A 9,601-nucleotide genomic window follows, 5' to 3' on the forward strand; every position below is an offset into this window, starting at 1 on the left:
AGAGACAGAAACTGATCTTCGACTAGCAAGAGTGGTTTTTCTAGAGAGTAAAATTATAACTGTAATTGTACTTGTGTATGTAATTAACTTTCATCATTAAAGTAAGAACCTACCCATTTCGTCTCCCTTATGCCTTTCTGAGAGATATAATTGCATTTAATATAAATCCCTTCTAAATAATAAACTCATAAGCTGCTGACTTTGGGAAGAGACGCTGTGGACAAATACGTCGCCGACTTAGAAGAAAGATGTATTAAGAAGGGAACAATAATATGTCACACGAGTTATGAAAATGAACTTGTGCACGACATAAGTGTAGTGTCAGTGTACTACCAGGGAACACTGGTTGACACTATAGCTGTGAAACTCAGCATGGGGTTCAGTCCTAGCTACCAAATGCTGTTTAGCTAGCCCCACTTCAAAGTTAAACAGCTGCATCTAAATTGGCAGGATGTGCCAGCTCGGGAGAGCTGAGCTAAGGAAGATGGGGCTTTAGTCATCTAGATTGTGTACAGATCACACAGGAATTAAATAGCATTGGATGAATGATCGGGCTAGGGGTAGGATTATGACATATCTGAGCCTAGTTGTATACCATATCTGAAAGTGCATATATGTTATATAGGTGGTAAAAGGATAAACCCTCGGCCTATAGAACAAAAGCAATGGCAGGACAATTTTGGAAGTCAACGTCTTTCCTGAAGGGAGATAGTACAACTAACTGGAAGCTTTGCAGCTTGTGCCAAGAGGACACACACATGAAAGACTAGTTGATGCATCTGGTGCTGGCTATGTTACCCTTGCTACAAATGTTCCTGAATTCTATAAGTTAAATGCAATGCCTATACCATTTCATCCCAAAAGGCTTGATGAAGGTGATGGAATTCTGCAGACCTTTGAAAATAACAAAGCAACATATGAATCATGTAAGACAAAAGAAGAAGATGATGCCCCATCAGCAAAATTCACACATAGTAGCCAGAAGGCAGATGAAGAAGGTGCAGAAGAATCTAAGACTGAGAAAGAAGGAATATGCTTTATTTGTGACCAACCAGGACTAGTCAAAGATTTACAATTGTCCATGACATTGCCTTTACATGAAAAGGTGCAACGATGTGCCACCAACCTTTTAGATAAGAAACTTCTGGCCAAGCTCAGTGCTGGAGATATTGTTTCTCAGGACCATATGTATCACCCATCTTGTCTGACAGGTATCTACAACAGGGAAAGGGCCTGGCTAAATTCTCAGAAAATTGGAGATGATTATGTGCAGTACAGACAAGAGGCATGTGCCCATGCTTTTGCTGAGCTTGAGATGTACATAAGAGACAAGCAGTTGACTGCAGATGGGTGCTGCTATTTTACAATGGTAGAACTCTATGATTTGTACAAACAAAGACTGGATCAGCTAAATGTTGATGCTTCCTTTGTGCACCAAACACAGTTGAAAGAACAGATACCTACCCACATCCCAGAACTGGAGGACTTTAAAAAGGAAGAAGAAATTTGGTTTGCCTGAATATTAAAAGGAAATGGGACCTCCTGCTCACTTTAAACATGTGACTACAATGATCCACTTCATCCAAAGCAGAAAGATAATGAGGAAACAACATGCTGTGAACATGATCTAGAATTTGATGGAACCTGAACAGCAGACACAGACAAGGAGAAAATCTGTGCATCCAAGTTTGTTGGAATTTGTAGCACATCATGCTTCTCAAAATGGTGGGCCCATATAAAATCCCAACTTAAATATGGAACATCATCTACTGATCTAGCTTTAGCACAACTTTTGCACTTGCACTGATAAAGAATCCATGCATCTTCAAGAGCATTCTCCAGACATTCCAAGTCAAGACAAACCTCTGTTTCCAATAGTTGGTCTCCACTCTTTGCAAAAACCAGGAAGCAAATTAATTGATACATTCATTGCACCATGGAATCAGCATTAGCTATGATAGGGTTCTGGGCTTGACTAAAGGTTTAGGAGAAGCAGTGGTTGGACTGGGGCTGTGGAGGAAGCAGTAAATTGTCCTACTCACTGGAGAAAAGGACTCTTTATTTCTTGTGCTGTTTGAAGAATCTGGACCATAATCCAAGTGACAACTGTACAGACATCCTTCCATGGGACAGGCAAATCTTATATGGCATTCAGCATCCAGGAAGCACTGAAGAAAAACTGAGCTAAGGACAGAAACTGGATCAAATCATCCAAAATGGAACAAAGCTAAAAACTACCTTTTGTTTTCCTGAATATTAAACAAATGTACCTCCTGCTCACTTTAAACATGGAAATTCCCTCCCTTCATCCAGTGGAAGTGCAGGACACCAACAGGTTGAGCCACCTAAAGCATCTTTCTCTTGAGTTTATGAATGGGAGAAAGTCAGTCTGTCAGACAGGAGTGAAAATGCTGCATCCATATCTTGGGCAGAAACATCATGCTTCTCAGAAGCGAACCCCATTTGAAATAAGCTTGTCATCAATTTTTTTTTTTTTTAAGAGGCAGCTGAATCAGTAATGATAAAACATGGCATGGATATTGCAAGAGCATTACACAGTTTCTCAATCCCAGGCCAAACCCCAGTTCTAGCTAGTTGATCAGCCACTATTTGCAATTTCTAAGCAAATCCAATGGGACTGGCCATTGCAGTCTGGTGATATGATTATTATGTTTGTCTCTGCATATAGAAATGGGTGATCTCTTGAAAGACAGTGGTTGGTTGGACTGGTGCTCTTGCAGAAACAGAAATAGCTACTCCTGGAACAGCAAATTCTTTATTTCTCTTCACATTTGAAGAAATGTCTAGCCACACCAGGTGACAGCTCGTCAGTTTATATCAGCTGTGCAAAGCTGCCTATAAAAATATATCCAGGAAGCAGAAGAAAAAATTGAGCTAAGCTGTGAAAGCTGGATCAGACAGACATGTCGAATCACACTAGCTTTTCAGCTAGAACTTTAAACCAAGTTTTACAAGGTCCTACTCCTACTCATTGTTAGCTTGTGCTGCATGAACTTATCCACTTCTTCTTTGCCATTTCCACCATGTACACTGGAAACCACAATCTCCCCTAGCCCCTTTCGTCGGCCCGAGTTTTTGAATTTTTTTTCGGACGGCGATATTAACTATCACGGAATGAAACACAGTATTGTTTATGAATCTTCCGGATTTTCCTTTATGGGCAAAATCATTTTTTTTTTTAAAACATTTTGCTGAAAAACATGCAAAACAAAATCATGGAAGATTATCAAAACTTGTTGAATTCAATCTGCCAGTTAATATAGAAACGAAGAAAAAATGCTGAAACTCGGAGCACAGCCTTGTGGGTCAGGAAATTGGGTTTCCGAGGGGAGGGGGGTATGCCAGGTGGCTTTCAATTCATTTGAGGGACATGGAGGCTCTCCAAAATGACACATTTGATGAATTCTCTGAAGGGAAATTTCACTGTCCACAAAACCACTCTCTGTCTTTTTCCTCAATGACTATAGACCCAAGCCCACTTTGGAGAATAATGCTCATCTCTGAAAGGAGATGAGGAGCTGTTGGCTTATTTGAAGATCAAGATGCATCTCAGAAATGGACAGTGGCTGGTCCTGAAAAAAAGCTGATCGTTGAGTTTGAGACTAGAAATGATGCTGATCCAAAATCTGAGGGTAAGCATCATGATGAAACTGAAACTGTGTAGAAAAGGTTTCTTGAAATGGTTGAAAATCTGGCAAAAGTAATCAAAGAAATGGGCAACCCTTTTTGAGGAAGATTCAGCAGATCTGATTGTGCTAGACAGTCATGAAATTATGGACAGTAAAGTTAGTGAATCCTTGAGATCTATGAAGGGCCTTGGGCAGACACAATTCACAAACCAGTACACAAGAACAAAATTCTGTTGTTCAGTTGCAAGGTGTCTACTATACAATCCAAGGGCAAACAGTCACTGCAAACCATAAAGGATGATTGTAATCTATTCTCACACCTCTTCATATCATCCCAGAACAGACAGTGTGATTTAAAGGAATTCTTTCAACATGAAAATCAAAAATTACCCAGCATCACTGGTACAGAATGGACAGATGCATCAGGGCACTAAGTCACAGCTGCTGCCTCTACTAGAACAGCATGCATCAGAAATCCCTGACAAAGAGTCTACCACTGATGTTATCATAATGGATGGTGCAACTCTTATAAATGCTCTGAGACCAACCAAGAGGTCTACATTTGAGTGTTATGCTAAAGAAGAAGTCCTATCAAGATTCACAGCAGTACAAACAAAAACACATTGTATTTGATGTGTATAGGACAGACAGTATGAAAGCACAAACAAGACAAAAAGAGGCACAGGAGTTCGCCGGAGAGTAATTAGCACAGCGAAAAATCCTGGCAATTGGGCCAGCTTCCTCAGGAATAACCACAGCAAAACTAAACTATTTGCATATTTGGCAGACACAACCATTTCATCTCGAGCAGATGATACATCATGCATAATTGTCACTAAAGGGGATGCTGCACTTTGTAGCAAAGCTGGACAAGACACTGCTGACCTACAAGGCTGCACTCACGAAGAGGCAGATACTAGAGTCCTTTTACATTTTGCATATGCTACAAAGCATGAAGATGCCTCAAGTGCAATCATATGTAGTACAGAAACTGATGTTGTCACCATAGCAGTATCTAGCATAGAAAAAACTGGTTTGGACAAACTATGGATTAATTTGGTAGAGGAAAAGACATGAGGTGGATACCTATCCATGAAAGTGCAACAGCCATGGGAACAAAAGCCTCAGCCCTTGCCTTTTTCCATGCATTTAGCGGGTGTGACCCAGTGGCTGCCTTTCATGGAAGGGGGAAGAAGTCTGCATGGCAAACATGGACTGTGTTTCAGCGTGCCACACCCACCTTCACCAAACTAAGTTCAACACCAGCAGCTGTAGAAGATGAAGACCTGCAAATTGTTGAAGAGTTCGTGGTGCTAATATACGACAGAAGCAATTCATATAAAAATGTAAATGAGGCTAGATTTGATTTCTTTGCATGAAAGCAAAGAGCTTATGATTGCATTCCCCCTACAAGGGCTGCTCTTAGAGAGCATTGCAAGAGAGCTGCCTTTCAAGCAGGGCACATTTGGTGCCAGTCTTTAGTATGTCATCCAGTTTTGCCAGTCCAAGACACTGGGGATGCAACAGATTGATGGCACCTGGTTTCCATATTGGACAGATTTGCCAGTAGTAGCAAAAATCTTGCCAAGAACTGAATAAGTGTGGCTGCAAAAGGAATGCCATGGCAGGTGCAAGTGCTACAAATCTGGACTTAGCTGCACAGCTCTCTGCAGCTGCACTTGCTAAAACTAATTGATGCACAAAACATATTGGTTTCTCTCAGGAGATACATACTTTTTATCTTTGGCGGCCATTTTGGAAATATGGTGTTCATATGGTGGCCATATTGGAAAGATGGGTTCACTTTATCTCTTCACGACAGTAAGAATGTCAAAATACAAATTTTTAATCTTTATATGGACAGTATGCAAATTTTATAGGCTTGTGAAATGAAAATATTTGAAATATACAGCAAATTTGCCGCCATTTTGGAAAAGTGTCAGCCATCTTGGAAATAGCCAAATATTGAGGTGGCCGGAGGTTGATTTTGATTTATGGGGATAACAAGAGTTTTCATGCCAAATCTGTTGCTTGTATCATTATTTGCACTTTTTCCCAGTATCCCACCCACTATACTGTATATGGTCAGTGCCCTACCCAAAAAGTATGCTTGGAAACTTGAGTAGGGAAAAATAAAAGAGCAGTACTCATGGATATTTTCGTAATTGGCAGAACAGTTATTAGGAAGTCTTCACTAGTTAAGGTATCTGTAAGAAATGAATAGCATAAATGTGTTAGTTCTCCGAAAGAATAAGGTAATTACTTTTTCTACTTTTAGTGTTAGTAATTAGTTCATGTACGTCCTTCAATGGTGACAGGTTATATACCAAGACTTTTTCTTGAGAAGGTGTTCTTAAAGTATTTACAAAATTTTGCAAACTGTCTCTCTCATTCCTTTACTTCTAATTTTAAATTCGTGGTTTGGAAACAGAATTCTCGTTAAAATCACTTAATATCTGTCTTAACCTTCGACCATATTCTTCTATTAGTTAAAGTTGGTTAAAATCCCCAAAAATGACGGATAAACCTTCTGGCTCGAATATATTACATTCCAAAAATTTTACTTTACATTCCTTGTTTCCTGAATATTTCCCCTTAGTTAAAGAAAAGTAAATTCGAAGTTAGCCAGCTAAACCGCAAAATTTTTTGTTACAAAACTAACTAATTAAAGTAAGAATTGCGACATCATAAAAGGAAGGGTTCATTACAAAGTCAACCAATGAAGATAAATTAGCAATAAAGAAATTAAATATAGGGGATAATAGGATGATTTATAGAATAATTCCTATTATATTTTCTGAAATGTGACTCTTCTGTTCCTGAGGTTATATCTAGTTTCTCCTTCTGAGCCTTCTATTTCTTCAGTCATTTCTGTTTCCTGAACTTCCTTAGTTCTTTTAACTTTATCCTTGTTTACCCAAAATCCTTCTCCTTCTAATCATTCAGCATATGTGGAAGGTATTAATTCGTTCATTTTTTTCACTTTCACCTTTGTCTCTTGCACGTCTATGATTCTGAATGGTCCTGTGAATTTGGGGCTAATTTGTAGATAATACCACTCCTTACTTCCTTCTTAATGTAAACTTCACCTCCAACATTGTAATCTACTGGCTTTAGCGCTGCTTGATGCTTGTCTGTCATATTCTTCTGGGCTTCTTCTAGATTCTTGGTTAATTGCCTAAGGATTACCTTGAAATTCCCAATCCTTATCTTTATAATGTCTTCAGAGTAAGTAATTAGGCTGTATCGGCTGATTCAGCTTTGCATATGGTAATCTTGGTTCATATCCCTTCAAAGCTTTTATGGGTGTTGCTTGAGTACTTGTATGATACCCAGCATTTAATGATAATTGGACTAAGGGTAAATTGATGTCCAATCAGGATCCTGTCCTACTGTATGCCTTAATGCGTCCAGAACTTTTCTGTTATTCCTTTCTGCTAAGCCATTACTAGGTGGGTGGTACGGTCGTATTGCTATCTTTCTATCTTGAATGCATCACAAGTTTCTTGAACTAATGAGTTAATGAACTCAGTGACATTATCAGATATAATGAGTTGTGGGGCAGAATCTCTACCAAATATCTTGTCAAAGAGAGTAATTGCATAATCTTTAGCTCCCTTACCAGTTACTGGTATTAGCTCTGTATATCTAGTGAAAGCGTCAATACACATTAGAATATTTCTACTCCTTTACTTGTTGTGTGAAGGTTAGTGATAAGATCTATGGCTACTCTTTCAAATGGAGTCTGTGGAATGGGATATTTCCTAGAGGTACTTTCCTTATCTGTTCTTCCCTTGTAACTGTTGCAAGTATCGCAACTCTTCACATAATTGCTAACATCCTTGTAAATTCCTTCCCAATGGAAGGATCTTTTACTATTCTAACTGTTTCATCTCTTCCTGGGTGAGCTCTCATGGGTACTATCTTTTTATGGAGCGCACCTAGAAATTGATCAAATGGGTCAGATTCGTGACACATCCAAATTAGTACATCTTCTATGATGTTCAACGCATCTATGGGACATCTAATCTCTTCCTTAATTCTGCTTGTCTCTGACGACTAAATTCCCTTTCATTTCTCAAAGATTTGCAGATCTCTTTAAATCTTCATCGCCCTTTTTTCCGTTATGAAATTTTGCTGGAAAAAACTCCTCTGTATAATGCATGGTAAATACACTGCAGATAGGTTCACCTGACCTTGTTTCTTCATTGATCATATTTACTCTATCACCTTGTGGAATATACCTTGATTGATTGATTGATTGATTATGAAATTTAGGTCTTGAAGACCTTGATAATGCATCTGCCACCTTATTTGACTTCCCCGAAACATGTTTCAACTCTGTGTCACAATCTCGGGCGGTCATAAACCTACGAGCTTTACGTCTGGAAAAAATTTGATTCTTAAGCATTTCTACCGCAGCAGAATGATCAGTGAAGACAGTTATCTTATAACCAAATACGATATATCTGAAGTGCTTTAAAGCATCTATTATGGCTAGAGGCTCTAAGTCCGTTACTGCGTAATTTTCCTATGTGGGTTTTAGTCATCTACTGTTATATGCTATGGCATTATATTTATTATCATGTTTTTGCATTAAGAATGTTTCTATACCAGTACGACTTGCATCTGTAGCTAAAAAGAATTCTTTACTAAGTCTGGGAAGCTAAGTACTGGAGGGTGTGTTAATCTTTCCTTCAGTTCATCAAATGCTTCTTGTTGCTCTCTTGTCTACAAGAATGACACATGTTCTTTTAATAACTCCGTCAGCGGAGTGGATATGGTTGCAAAATTCTTTATATACTTGCGGTAAAAACCTGCTAAACCTAAAAATGACTTCACATCCTCTTACATTGAGGTGTAGGATACTCTCTAATCGACTTAATCTTTAGGTCATTTACTTTCACACCCTTTTTCACTTAATGTGTCCCAGATAGTCTATTTTCCTTCTAAGAAAAGTGCACTTTTTAACTTCAATTTTAGATTTGCTTTCCTCAATCTCTTTAGGATTTCTCTAACTAGTTTTATATGTTCTTCAATGGTGTCTGTTGCAATGATCAAATCATCAATATAGCAATGTATAGCCTTGCCTAATAAACCTCCCAAAATTTTATCCATTAATCTCATAAAGGGTCACTGGATTTAACTTTATCCCAAAAGGCATTCTCGTATATTGATATCTACCATTACTTGTGGAAAAGGCAGTCAGTGGTTCACTTGCCTCGTCTAAAGGGATTTGTAGAAATGCTTGTAACAGATCTAGTGTGGTAAAGCATTTCTTGGATCCAAGAGTTGTGATAAGATCTCTCTAAATTTAAGTTCAACTTCTCAGGTTTCTTCTAGAGGGAGTAAGAGGGCTGTGCCATTGTTAATTGGACCCGTTATGGTCACAGGATCGATTGCTAGTATGCCAATTGCTGATTTGGTGAAAATTGAACAGGTATCGGCAGAATTACCTAACCAAGGTAAAACTTTGATGACTTTAACAGATACTAATGAGAAATTATATGAGGGTTTTGAGACATTAAAGACATCTTTAAATGGGTTATTGGTCACAGTTAATAGGATGGAGGGAGGCTTAGATGTTACGATAGTTTTATCTTCTTGTCAAACCACCCTTGCTGAACATTGAGAAAGAAGCAGAATCCGTATTATCGGAAATTCAAACACAGGTAAAAGCAGTGGTCACCGCTTCTAAGGGCGAATTTTTGGAGATATTTTTACCTCTCGGGTAAAATCGACTTTGATGAATACAGCATATCTGTATGGTTCACAGGTGATTTTACTGGGGAAAATTTGTATCGTTATTATGGAATTTTAAAAGTTCAAGTGTCTGATGGGGGATTGCTTGTGGAAATTCCAGTTAGTAACTTGAAATCTTTTCATAGTTATATCACACGACCTTTTCCTATTGGTTTTAATGGTTCAGTAATAGTATGAGATGGTGAGGA

This window comes from Macrobrachium rosenbergii, chromosome 42 (genome assembly GCF_040412425.1).
Source record: "Macrobrachium rosenbergii isolate ZJJX-2024 chromosome 42, ASM4041242v1, whole genome shotgun sequence".
In the NCBI taxonomy this organism is placed as follows: Eukaryota; Metazoa; Arthropoda; class Malacostraca; order Decapoda; family Palaemonidae; genus Macrobrachium; species Macrobrachium rosenbergii.